Source organism: Monodon monoceros, unplaced genomic scaffold (genome assembly GCF_005190385.1).
Source record: "Monodon monoceros isolate NGI ecotype Baffin Bay Population unplaced genomic scaffold, NGI_Narwhal_1 Super_Scaffold_11, whole genome shotgun sequence".
Taxonomy (NCBI): domain Eukaryota; kingdom Metazoa; phylum Chordata; class Mammalia; order Artiodactyla; family Monodontidae; genus Monodon; species Monodon monoceros.
The window spans coordinates 129,876,940-129,886,731 of record NW_021703767.1 but is presented as its reverse complement, the minus strand read 5'-3'; the positions used below and the strand labels follow the sequence as shown (position 1 = coordinate 129,886,731).

The 9,792-nt window shown below is 39.1% G+C and overlaps 1 pseudogene; it reads left to right on the top strand.

Annotated features, from left to right (window-relative positions):
- The first annotated feature begins 1,832 nt into the window (after nucleotides 1-1,832).
- On the top strand, nucleotides 1,833-8,641 carry LOC114890361 (annotated as a pseudogene).
- The last annotated feature ends 1,151 nt before the right edge of the window (nucleotides 8,642-9,792 follow it).

Below are 9,792 nucleotides of genomic sequence, written 5' to 3'. Positions count from 1 at the left end.
CAGATTTCAGGACATTCCTCTAACAAACTCACAAAATCTTTTACAGTACAAGGGAGCATATAATTTTTAAAAATAAGCATGAAGGAGAAGGAAAGAGAGAGAAAAAACCTCTTCTGAGTCTTCTCTTTGTTCTCAGAATTTTTTTGAGTTTCTGTTGGATTGGTAACTTCTATCAACCCCCTAAATGATGGTGTCCCTTGTTTTCTTATTCCAGTCACCATGCGTCAGTATTACCCAGGACTCTATCTTCTACTTCTCTAATCCTTATTTTCATATCTATATATAGAATTCTAGACCTGTTTTTTTCCAGCTGCCTACTGATCATCTCTACCAGGATAATAACCCATCTCAATCCTACATTTGAAACAAATTTTATTATCTCCTCTACTCCAAATGGATCCTTTCTAATGTGCTTCCAATCTCACTTCACAGCTTAATCATCTTCTCATTCACCCAACCTGGAACCTATGGGGTGGCCTTGACCACAACCTCTCCTTTACCAGTATATTTAGTCCATGACAAAGCCTTTCAATTATACTTTAGCAGTATCTCTTGAATTTCCTCATCTGCATTCTCAGGGCCACACTTCCAGTACTGAGCCCTCAGCATCTTGTCAAAGGCATTTTAATAGCTATCAGGCCAAGAATATCTCCACCATCTTTTCTTTTTCCAGTTTTGCTGGGCCATGTCACTTCCATGTGTAATAATTGCTGATGATTTCCATTTGCCCCATGATAAACCAGACCTTCTAAAACCTGAGCCTCAACCTACATATCTGGTCTCACCTCGCCACAACCTGTATTCCAGGCACAGGCAATTGCTCATTATTGCCCAAAGACACTCTCGTGCAATTCATTCTGTCTCACGACAAAAGTTTATTTACGTCAAAGGCCAGCTCAAATCTTATCATTTTCTCAGAAGACTTTCCAAACTCTCTTCCAAATAGAACACTTTTTGTTCATTTCAACTTTCTCTCTGTTCCAATGGCATATCTTTTACACCTCTACTTTACTATTTATCACATCACCTCATAATTATCTATCTGGTTCTCACATTAGATATTTATCTCCTCACGAGCAAGGATCATGAAACCCCAGAACCCAACACACAGCTGGCCTGCCATATGGTGTGTGCTCACTGCATATCTAGGAAGGAAAAGAGGAAGAAAAAAGATTTGGAAAGCATATTACAACATAGACCAAAAAAAATTGAAAATAAATTTCCAAATACAGAAAGTCAGCCATGGCCATTAATTTTAAAGAATCATTAGTCTCTTGCCTTCTTCCCTCATTTTAATTTAGTCCTTTCCTTTCTTCCTCAATTCTGTTTATTTCCCTCCAACTTTACATTAACTCCATCTGCGGTGCTAATGGCACTGTTCCACCAAGATCTAATTTGATTAATATTCACCTTCTCACGGTACCAAGAGGCATCCTGACATCATGAGAAAAACACTGAACTAAGAATTGAGAACCTATGAGTTCTAGATCATTAATTCTTTCCACAAATATTTACTGAGTTCCTGCTATGTGTGAGGTACTGTTCTAAGTGCTTGGGGTATGTTCATGAACAAAAAAGACAAATGTTCCTCCCTTCATGAAGCATACATTCTGTTAGAGGGAAGGAGAGATGGATAATAAATAATAAACATAATAAATATTTTGGAAGGTGAGGATCACAAGTGTTAAGTGGGGATAGGTGCAGGGAGAGGACATATAGGTTGAGAAGATAAGATTTGAGCAAGGAAGGTGATGGAGTTACCTGGTGCAGGGATTTGTGAGAAGAGCATCTAGGCAATGGTAACAACTATAGCAAAGGTGGTAAGGGGGAGAATGCCTGGCGTGTTTGAGGAACAAGAAGGCCTGTGTTGCCAAAAGAGAGTAAGTGAAGGAAGAGTGTAGGAGAGGAAATCCAAGAGGTTAATAAGGCAAGATGACATAGAGCCTCGTAAACTGTTATCAGGATTTTGGCTTTCATTCTGAGTGAGATGAGCATTCATTGCAGACTTTGTTTTAAGTAGAGGAGTGGCATGATTTGACTTGAAGCCATTTGGCTACTGTGTTGAAAATAGATTGTAGGGAGAAAGGATAGAGGCTAGGAACAAGTAGGAGGGCATGGTACTGATCCCATAAAAAGATGATGGTGGTTGGGAATTTCCCTGGTGGTCCAGTGGTTAAGGCTGTACCTTCCAATGCAGGGGGTGTGGGTTCAATCCCAGGTCGGGGAGCTAAGATCCCCCATGACTTGTGACCAAAAAACCAAAACATAAAACAGAAGCAGTATTGTAACAAATTCAATAAAGACTTTAAAAATGGTCCACATCAAAAAAAAAAAATGATGGTGGTTCAAACCAGACTGGTGGCTGAATCATTGGTTTCTGGATATAGTTTTTGGTAGAACCAACAGGATTTCCTGAGAGATTAGGTATAGGATGTGAGAGAAAGGGAGGAATCAAGGGAGACTCCAAGATTTGGGGGCTGAGATTCTAGAAGTAGGAAGTTTCCATCAACTGAGATGGGGGAGGCTGTGGGAAGAACAGATTTGGCAGGGGAGGGTGGTGGGGAGCAAGGGGTCTAGGAGCTCAGTTTTGGACTTGTTGAGATTGAAGTGCCTATTAGATGTCCCAGGGAATGAGTCGAATAAACAGTTGGATATCTGAGCCTTGAGTTTGGGGAAGATTTAAATTTGGCAGTCATTAGTGAATAGATGGTTTTAAACTCATGAGACTTATAAGACCCCATGTATTTCAACCCAAATGCAATTATCTGCTTAATCTTAGCCAAATTATCTAGTCTCTCTGCTTCTCATTTTTTTCATCTCTACAATGATAAGGTTAGGCTAAATATGTGATTTTCAACTGTGTTCCATGGAGCAGTAGGGTTCTGTAGACAGGGCTGCCAGGATCAGAAATATGTTTCCTCTCCTATTGCCTAAACCAACTAGCAATCCCATATTTTTACAATGAAAATCAGACATACATTTAGAGATAGTGCAAGCTGATATTTATGATGTATATACTATAGTGGACTAGGGTGTGTGTTGGGTGGGAGAAGTATCTTTCCAGATGAAATAATGAATAGCATCTCATAAAAAACAACCCCATAGATCTGCTTCATGACTGGTCAGCTATCAAAGGGATATGTGTAAATAAAGGTACAAAATAGCAATAATACACAGTTATCCTAAAAATTCTTACCATAGTCAACATGCGCTCAGGTTTCTTCTCTAAAAGATATTTACTGAAAATTAAATTCAAAGAGTATTGATATTCCATTTATTTTAGACCCAATTAACGATGGCAGTATTCAGAATTCCCTTTGACCCTGACACCATGAACAATTGATACTTTTTAAAAATAAATTTATTTATTTTTGTCTGCATCAGGTCTTTGTTGCTGCACATGGGCTTTCTCTAGTTGCGGTGATCGGGCACTACTCTTCATTACCACGCAAAAGTTTCTCATTGTGGTGGCTTCTCTTGTTGCAGAGCACGGGCTCTAGGCACGTGGGCTTCAGTAGTTGGGGCACATAGGCTCAGTAGTTGTGGCTCACGGGCTCTAGAATGCAGACTCAGTAGTTGTGGCACACGGGCTTTGTTGCTCTGTGGCATGTGGGATCTTCCCGGACCAGGGCTCGAACCCATGTCCCCTGCATTGGCAGGCAGATTCCTAACCACTGAGCCACCAGGGAGGCCCAATAATTTTAACTGTAGAAAAATGCATGAAGTTATTGTTGAAAGAGGACCTTAGAAATACTTCAGTCAATTACCTTTACTTTATAGTGGAAGAGCTGAGGCCCAAAGGTCAAAAGTCATGCTGGAACTGGAACCTAGGTCATTTCCTATTTCTTAGTCCAGTGCTCTTTTCACCACACTATGCTGATTTCATGGCTGTTTCAGAAATGGCACTGAAATTTTACATGAAAGCAGAAATCAGCACTGATATGTGATCTTCATATTTTCCTAATCAGTTAATTTTATTATCTTCATGTTTTCCTAATCCATTATTTTACAATAATGTTCTTCGTATTTTCTCACAGTTGTAAGGATCATCCTTGCCATTGTCTTTTGCCTGGTGTCTGGTGTCCTAATCGTGCTGCTGTTTATCCTCATCCGCTACAGGCCCTGCTGACAGAGAGACTCTGTGGAAACATCTGAACAGATGGCTGAATAAGGGCGGACATGCCAGGCCAATCCCCTGTGCTGCAGCATTCCTCAGTGATGCAGCATTCAAAGGACAGGTTTTCACCTTGTGGGCATCACCCCACCTTTTGAGCCTGCCTAGAGAAGGGTCTGAACTCACAGTGACCCAGGGACAGCTGCCAGACTGACTGATGAATGAACACCAGGTCATCCTGGTGTGGGCTTCTCATTCAGCTGGAAGGAAACTGTTCTGCAAAGGATAGTCATATTCTCTGGCACAAATGTCCAGAGAAAAGAAGTCAAATTCCAATCAGCCTTTTGCCTTCAAAGGGCAAAAGCTTACAAGGGGTGACAAAGACATAGATTAAAGAGGTCTGGATAATGGGAAAAATTAGACTAGAAGTAGTATGATATAGGATGATTCTTAAGAAATAGGACTCAATCAGAAGGTATAAATAAATCTCTTCTTTAACTCTTAAGTAGGTTTAATGCAAACATGCACACTAATTTTTCTTCTTATTAAATGTTTGAAGAAGGAATTTGACAACACATGTAGAAAATAAGTACTGCTATATTGCAAAGGGAGGGGGTGACTTTTTAAAGTTTTATTAAATTTTTATTACCAGTAATTGTATCCAAAACAAAAATAAATGCAGATAATAAAGAAGAGTATAAAATACAAAATAAAAGGTCTTCTTATCCACTTCCAATCATCAGAGGCAATGTTGTCAAGAATGTCTGGTTTTAGTTCTCCTAGCGATTAGCATGAATTTTATGAATTACTTTTATTTTATGAAATTTTTACATGTTTTACTGCTCTTATAACCCATGGAGTCCTCTTTCTTGTATTCTTTTTTCCCTTCCTTGAAGTTTGTTTGACTTTTTTTTTTTTAATGGGTGCATGGGCTCTAAGTGTTCTGGTTCTAATATGTCTATATTATGCCCTCCCGCTTACCTATCAGTCAGCTGGGTATAAATTTTCCTATTGAAAAATCATTTCCCTCAGAATTTGAATTCAGTATTCTGTTGTCTTCTAGCATACAGGTTTGCTGACAAGAAGTCTGATATCAAGGAAACTCTATGTAGAACTTGAATTTCTTGGTATTCTCCATGCCTCAATTTTCTCTCACATTTTCCAGATTTTTGTCTTATTTTTCTGCATTCTAAGAAATTTCATTTTTCAGAACACCAACTTGGTCTTCAGCAAAAATTATTTCTTTTTTATTTCCAAGAATTATTCCCTATTCATTGATTGTTCATTTTTCATTGTGGCCCCTTCTTATTTTAGGAATGCAATCTATTCTTGAATGTCTTCAAGAATGCTACTTAGAATTTTTTCAAGTTCTCCTCTGCTCCCTAAATTATCTCTGTTTTCTCCGGGTTCAGTTGTTTGAATTAATTAATCTTGGACCTTCTCTTTCATGCTCCAGGTTTGTCTCAAATTCTTGTGAATCGTAATCCACAAATAAAGAACTTTGTAGATTAGTAGGGATGGCTGGTGTTGGTTTCCTAGTTTTGTATATCTATTTTCCCGACAAACATCTTTAATAACTGCTTTAAAATTCTCTTTTGCTAATTGCACCATCTTGGTTCTCTCACGACCAGTCTTAATTCATTGCCTTTTTAGGTTACATTTTCCTGTTTCTTTGTATATAGAATAATCTTGGATTGTGTTTTAAACATTGTAAATGATATGTTATAGAGGATCTGGATTCTAGTATGTTCCTCTAGAAAGTTGTGGGTATTTTTTAAGCAGTTAGTTAAATTGGTTGAATTCAAGGTGCACACTATCTCCCCTGCAATGGATATCAACTAAAAGATAGGGACAGGGACAGGTTTCCAAACACCAGAGCTCATGAAAATAAAATTAGTCCATCCAATGAAAACTTTCTTTTACCAAATTAACACAATAATTTTGTAGATCAGTGTTCTGTAGACCACAATTAATGATCTTTTCCAGGGAAACATGCTGAAATGAAAATATTACAGCTTTCCCCATTAAAGATACATTGCTCTTTTGGAAGGCAGATCTAGGTTTTAAATAGTGTGCCCATTATAGAGTGGTCAAATGTGAAATAAATAGACTGAGGCAAAGAACTGATGGCATTTGATGCTGGTTCATTGCACATGAATAAATGACTTCATTTCTCTGTTCCTCTCTCCTTTGCAGACTCCCAGATTTGCAGCTCCCACATGCCAATTTCAAGCATTTCAGTTTCATCTTTACCATTTGGGCCTTAGCTATACTATTTATGGCTTAATATATTTTATAATGTTATCCTACCCTATATATGAACTCAGAAATGCTGGCTATAAATTTTCTAATATAGATTAAACTAAATATAGACTACCATTATCATAAAAAGTTGATATGTGCAGTATCTAAAAACCACATGTGGCATTTAGGAACCACCTAAATAATTTAGGAACCACCTAAATAATTCAAGAGTCACTGAAAGTATTCAAGAGAGGTCCATTTGGTTTTCAGTGGGAGCTATATGTGCCAACCAAATGTATTAACTCATTTGAATCTCACTATACACCTATGAGGAGGATACTGTTTTATATACATTTTACAGATGTGTAAACTGAGACACAGAAAGACTTGCATGTCCTAGTCACAGAGCAGGCTCTATGGCTGACCCAGATTTCCACCATGACACACTGACTTCAGAGCCTGTGCTCATAGCCATGATACAATAGTGCCCCTTGAGGTCTGTTTCCAGACCTAGACCAAGTTTTCAGATGCACAGAGATTGCTTCCAGTACAACTACACCATTCTAATGTGCATTTTCATTATGTGCTCTTTAATCATCCTATATATACTCTTCCATGAAGAGACTGTAACCTTTGGAGACCAACCGAGGAGTCAGCATTTGGGAAGGATTTGGCTAATCTGAGGTCTTGGAAATGGGGCTGAGGCACCTTCGAACCATAGGCCATCTATTAGACAATATACTTTCATCACATTATATTACTCCCTGTGGTTCCTACTGACACCAAAATGCCACGCAAGTCTCAATTTGTCAACCATTCCTGAGCCCCTCATTTATGCCTGTCAGTTTGCTAATCAATGTGAAGGATACATGATTGCCCATTACCTATCACTGCCAAACTAACTACCCCAAAATTCAGTGGCTTAAAACAGGCAATTTATTTTGCCCACAATTTTACGGGTCAGGAATCCTGGAAGAGCCTAGAGGGACAGTTCACCTCTGATCCATGTGGCAGCAAGTAGGGTGGCAAGAACTAAAGGACCCACTTCCAAGATGGCTTCTTCACTTGGGGGTCTGATACTTGTGTTTCTTGGTCACCTTTTTCCTCCATATGGTATTTTATCCTCCAGGGCCTCTTCATATAGCTTGGGCTTTTTGCAGCATGGTGATCTAGGATAACTGCACATCTTACATGGTGTCTTGCTTCTATGAGGAAGGAAGCAGAAGTTGACAGCTCAGTTAAGAGTTATGCTCAGACTGGTATAGCATCACTTCTAACATATGCTGTTGTTCAAAAGTGTCATGGGCTCACCCAGATTCAAGGGGGTGGAAAAATATTCTACCTGCTGATGGGAGAGTATCAAGGTCATATAGTGAAAGAGCATGAGGGAGTGGGAAATATTATTGCTGTCATCTTTGGAACATACAGTCTTCCACAGCTCAAAAAGCTTTTACTTTAACTCACGGGTTCATCAATAAAAGTCCATGGATAAAATTTAGGAGGTCTGTGAACTTGGAAGGAAATAAATTATATTTTTATTTTCTCTAATCTCTAAACTTTAGCATTTCTATCCATTCTGAATGTAGGCACAAACTACAGGAGTTATAGCAATACCTGTGATTTTGTTACCAATAAAAATCACAGATATTTTTACAGCACATTCAGTTGGGTATCAGGGGCCTGATCCTGGCCTATGGGAGCTTCGATGGGGCTATATCCCTACTGACCTATTCCATGTTGGGCCAGTGGGAAGTGAAGAAGATCAATAATGCTCATACTACTGGCTTCAAAGCAGTGAGCTGGGCCCCTGCTGTCATGCCTGGAAGCTTCATAGACCAGCCATCTGGGCAGAAGTCCAACTACGTCAAGAAATATGCATCAGGCGGCTGTGACAACCTCATCAAACTGTGGAAGGAGGAGGAGGACGGCCAGTGGAAGGAAGAGCAGAAGTTGAAAGCACACAGTGACTGGGTTTGAGACATGGCCTGGGCCAGCTCCATTGGCCTGCCTACCAGCACCATTGCCAGCTGCTCCCAGGATGGTCGAGTGTTCAGTTGTACCTGTGATGATGCCACGGGCAATACATGGTCTCCCAAACTGTTGCACAAGTTCAATGATGTTGTATGGCATGTGAGCTTGTCCATCACAGCCAACGTCCTGGCTATCTCAGGCAGAGACAATAACGTGACCCTGTGGAAGGAGTCAGTCAACTGACAGTGGGTGTGCATCAGTGATGCCAACAAGGGCCAGGGTTCCATGTCCACTTAAGTCACAGAAAAGTGACTGAGAATGAGGAGCGACAAGACAGGCAGGGCCTGGCTCTCTACCTGCTGCCTCCAGGACTGCCCTTTCCTGGGCCAACTGACCACACAGCTGGGAGGAAGAATGCCCAACTCCCACAATATCACTTGCTCCTGGGAGTCATAACAAATGCAACCAGATTCATCATCTGCCTTAACATGATTTGATAAGGTTTGTAATATACTGTCCAGCTGAATGCACTCTTGTTAAGAGGGAAAAACTACAAATGACCTTCAAATCTATTATTTTAAAATATTTTGGGTCATTTTTATGTAACTTTTAGGTGCAGGCATCATTTGTGGGGGCAGGCGGGTGTTTCCAAAGTATTTAAATAAATTCATATTACTTATAAACAACAAAACCAAAAATGCCTGGATGCTATAGCTTCAATTCTGAGAAAAAAAAATTATGAACTTAATATTATATATCCAGTAAACATGTCAATCAAATGAGAGGGAAAATTAAGTCACTTTCAGACTTTTAAAAATTCAGCAGGCTTATTCCTCATGCATCCTTTTAAGAAAATTACTTTTGAAGATATTCTTTAGCCAAAACAAGAATAAAATTCAAGAAAGGTAAAGACTGGAGATCCAAGATAACTGACTCCAATCCAGGACAAGAAGTCAGGATGACAGGTTGGCATCCATCCCAGAGAGCACCTGGTCCAGATTGAAATAAAAATTCAGAGGGTTCTGGGAAATGTATCTACAATAATTACATTGCATCCCTTACCATGAATAGAATATGTTTAGGAAGATAGATAATATTAGTGACTTGAAGACACATGATTAAAAATTAAATTAAAGACACTTTGAAATCAATATTAACACAATCACAATAATGAAAACAATGTGTATTGATATTTTCAATTTTAGACTCAACCAATGGACACACCATGAAAGGATTAATTATGCTTACAGAAGAGATGATAAAACCTCACAAAAGTTGGCAGAAGGGCATGAAGATAGAAGAGTGGTAAAAGAGGTAGAGAGAAGTATAGGAGTCCTAATTTACTCATTTTTAAAAATAATAGCTAACACTGGGTACTTACTGTATGCCCACTCTAAGAGATAAACATGAATTAATTCATCTAATTTCCCAGTATAAGGAAAGCAAGGCACAGAGAAGCATCT